The 4,392-nt window shown below is 29.9% G+C and overlaps 1 protein-coding gene across 2 annotated transcripts in view; it reads left to right on the top strand.

Annotated features, from left to right (window-relative positions):
• Positions 1 to 4,392, top strand: part of LOC117167615 (tyrosine-protein phosphatase non-receptor type 9) — a 102,455-nt gene that overhangs the window by 11,896 nt on the left and 86,167 nt on the right. The window contains exon 1 of one of the 2 annotated variants that reach the window (XM_033352678.1): positions 2,065 to 2,168. The exons of the other annotated variant lie outside the window; for it this stretch is intronic. The gene's annotated coding sequence lies outside the window, so the exon portion shown is untranslated. Of the gene's footprint in view, positions 1 to 2,064; positions 2,169 to 4,392 lie in introns of those variants that run through there. 2 annotated transcript variants of the gene reach the window in all.

The following is a 4,392-nucleotide window of genomic DNA, read 5'->3' as shown; positions in this document are numbered from 1 at the left end:
TCCTATTCAAATGCAAAACTGAATACTTGAACCATTATTTAATAATCAATTAAATCTTTGTAAAAAGAAAGAAACAGATATGTTGCGTCAAACTGCCCACATGTAAAATTACAATACCATTCGAGTTAAAATGTTTAGAATTAATAAATAAATTAATCTTTTTTTTAGCAGCGATAGTAAACGACTTTTTAACTATTTCTATATTTCTATTGGATAACGCAAACTCTTGAAATTCAAGGTCATCAACTACCTTTCATTTATAATATAATAAGGTTTTTAAGTTTAGAATTAAAATTAACCAAATTCAAAATAACAAATTAATCATATTTCTCTTTTATAATATTCTTAAGAGCGGTCACTGGGTTAAAATATATTAAAAGTTCTTAGTCATTTAAAAAATACTTGTATTTGGTGAATATATATTTTTTATTTTTATTGTTTTACCGGTTGTTAAGTGATTAGATTTGAAAATTTTCTGTTACCGTGAACTTTCAAGTTAGTTAATATCATAAACAGTAATATGATAATTTGGGAATTTTCTACTTTAAGTATTCTATTTTACGGAAATAGGAAATCCCCGCTATAATAGAGAATTCCCGAAATAAAATTGCCGTGATATTATAAATACCCGTCACTGTGAAATATTGCCCACACGGGGAAAGTCCCGAATTGAAAAATTCCCGAAACTAGATAATTAAAGAAAACTAACGTTTGAAACAACTTAATTGCTTTCAATTCACCTGACCCTAGAGCATTGCACTGGTATATTTGCGAGCGCATATTGCGTGGTATTCGCGGGTACTTACGTATATTACGCAATATTATATGTTCCAATTAAACGGCTCAAGCGACCCTGACTGTTAACTTTTGGATCCCCCCGACTTGTAGTCATGGATATTTGCAGGCATACCCTAACACTAAACTGAAACCAAGAGTCTAAAAAATAAAATATGTAACAGTTTACAAAAATCTGTCTGATAGTGAAATTCATAAGTATGCAACGATAATCGAAATTTGATATTCTGAATGATTTGAAATTTTGAAATACAGTGAACGAACAGTATAGTCGTTCCGATCATTTACGCGGCGCCGCAGGTAGGTGTAACAGGAGCTGCGCGGGGTGTGCGATAGCCACTCAGACGTGAACAAACAAAAGCGTTACATCCGGAGCCGAACTATATCGGGTTGGTTCCCAACCATCACCAGCCCCAAACCCAGCGCAATATAAGGGTTTAACTGAATTTTAATTTTATACGATTTAATTTTAAATTCGTTACTGATTTTAAACATTTGTGCATGATTTTTCTTTACTCAAATAAAAAATAAGTACAGTTCAGTATTTTAGAATACGTATACTTTTATGTAATAAAATTAAAATTATAATGAACATCATCATTGATAAAATTCAGGTTTTGCAATAAATTCATTAAATCTTTTGTTCTTTATTGCGTAAATCAAAACCTAGCGCATTAATGATATTGAGAGATTCTAGTCAACAATTATGTAAATTGTTTCTTTGAAATTGGCCGCCGATTGTCAACCAGGTCGCCTTTTTCGTTGAGTCGAGCCTGACCGGAAGTAAAAGAGAGAGAGGGAAGAATCGGTAGACCGGAAGTAATATCGGTATCCGTGGCATGTGCCATTAAAACATCTTCGTTCTGTATGTTCTCTATAGTCGATCGGAAAGTCAATTCGAAAGTGCGCACAGATACGTGTCATGTGCCGCGAAAAAGTAACGCATGTTTGCGCGCAGGATTGTGAAATATAACATTTTCAAGTTTACCATTAATTAATTTAAAAATCACTTAAATAAAGTATGCGATTTAAAAAATAAAAATTTAGTGTCAATTTAAAAAGTGACAATGAGATTAATAATACATGTTCCAAGCTAATGCTTATTAAAGATTTAAAAACCGAAAATCATTCTTCTTTTGTCTAAATAACATTATATAATTAATTATTTATTTATATTACTCACGCGTTTTTTTTTGCTATCAGTATTCTATAAGTGGGAAATAAAATTTTCGTTATTTATTCAAATCTGAGAATTGAAAGTCGAAATGGACCATACGGTGTGTGGTGTGTGCAAATATTTGCAGCAAGTTAATAGAAAAGCTTGTAGAAAAGTGGTAAAAGTGACGCGAAATCTGTGCACAAAATATTGCAATGTAAGTCAATCATTCAATATATGCTTTCACACGTGAACAATGTCAGAGATAAATGAGTCACTTCAAAAAAATGCTGATGATAGAATGGCCTTTATAACTGTTTCGGAACTGATGACCAGTCACGAGCTTAGAAAAAATACCAACATTTATCAATTTTAAACAATAGTAGTGACTAATAATATCTACATTTTTTCAATTAAATTAATTGATAAGATATATTACTTTTATAGGAATGTGATAATAAGTGCGGAAGTAGGATTAGATGATTAGAGACTCCTAACAAATAAAACAGAGTATTTACTCGCCGATAAAACCTGGAGTTGTCAAGGAATTTTTATATAATCTGGAAAAACCTGGAAATGTCAGCGAAATTTTTTTTTTAATTAGAAAACTTTCGAAAGCTTGCTTAAATTTTCCTCATATTTTAATATAAAATTAAATAACCATCTTTTGAAAGTAGCTTTATATAACTGGATTTCTATATTTTGTTGAAGACACTCTTTTTTTTGTTAGGAGCTAATGTTTTTAACTGAAAAATTAACTATTCAGTTGAAAATTCTTGTATGTTGTTCAAAATTCGTCATTTTGGTAGAAAGTTGATCTTCTTGGTTGAAAATTCACCTTTTTGCGTGAAAATTCAGCAGTTTTTTTTTTTTTTTTTTTTTTTTTTTTTTTTTTTTTTAATTGAAAATTTAGCTAATCTATTTGATTATTCCATCGTTTTAGTTGAAAATTTATCGCTGAATAAAAATTAATTTTTTCAGCTGAAAATTTAACTATCTAATTTGTTTGTTAAAAATTCATGTATTTTGATAAAAATTCGTTTTGTTTGTTTGAAGTTAAACTCTTGTTAAATATTCGTTGTTTGTTTGAAGATTCATCATTTTAATTTAAATTTTATCATGAGTTAAAAGTGTAACTATTTCAATAAAATTCGTTTGAGTTCAAAATTAAGTTTAACTACAAGTTTGATGAATCCAGTTAAATATTCCATCATTTTATTCGAAAATTCAATTTTTTGAAACCTGGAAATTTGAAACTTTTAAATTAAATTTAATATATAGCCCCAAATTAATTTTATTCAATAGATTATATTTCCCTCTGTTTCTGAAAAATAACCTTATTTTCGCCCATTTTGGCAGGGTTTCTACTCATCTGGCAAAGATCTTTCATTCAAATATTAATTTGATATTTATGCACTGAATTTTGTGTATATGAAGTTAAAAAACTTTTTAAAAACTATTATTGTAATTTATGGACTTTATCGGAAATAATTCAAGCAAATATTATTCATGTTTTTAATATCACTTATTTGATGATAATGATATTTTAAAGAATATCTTGTAATATAACTTCTCAAAACTCTAAATTAAATATACTAATGAAAACTTGGGCAATTATGAAATTGCTTATTCTCTATTAAAGTTACTTTAACAAATACAAAAAACATTTAATTTTACATATGATATTTAAAAGAACAGGAAAAAACATGATTTATAATAAACTCGCGAAATTGTGAACATATTCCTATTCGATTATATAAAAAGATGCGACATACTTCAATGACTCCGTTTTGTGAAAAACAATACCTTCAAAAAATTTTAAATACCTGAAAAACCTTGGATTGTCGGAGATTTTTTCCCTAAGATTTAAGTATATGTCCTGTAAAACGTGGAAAAGAGGAAATGGGTAAATTGTATTAATTAAAGTGCATGTGAGTATCTAAAAGAAAGGCAATTACGCCTTTAAACGAAACATCAAAATTAAAAAGTACTCATATAAAACAATTTTAATCTTGAACGTAGAATAAAGTTCATCTAGAGCTTTACATTTTTTATTGTTCGCGAAAAACAGCTTTTTGAATTCTAACTCGAAAGCTTGTAAATTAAATTTACAATTTGCAATTACGAAATTCGATGATTCAATCATTATTTTTATTCCATTATATCCCAGGGGGAAAAGTCGGATCCTAGCCGGAGTTCACGACCGGCGCAGTACCACGCCAGTTGTAATTCCGAATAAATACCAGTACAGTCTGTTAGTACTGTGCCAACCAGCAGCATAGTACTGGTTTACTACTGGCTCAGTACTGACGGTCATTACTGGTAGAATACCGTCGCAAGAATTCCGCCAACGGTTGGCGCCATACTGGTTCACAACTGGCCCAGTACTGACCGTCACCTTTGGTGAAATACCGGCACAGAAGTTCCGCCAACGGTTGGCG

The sequence above is a fragment of the Belonocnema kinseyi genome, chromosome 2 (genome assembly GCF_010883055.1).
Source record: "Belonocnema kinseyi isolate 2016_QV_RU_SX_M_011 chromosome 2, B_treatae_v1, whole genome shotgun sequence".
NCBI classification, from domain to species: Eukaryota; Metazoa; Arthropoda; class Insecta; order Hymenoptera; family Cynipidae; genus Belonocnema; species Belonocnema kinseyi.
This window is presented reverse-complemented; position numbering and strand designations above follow the sequence as displayed.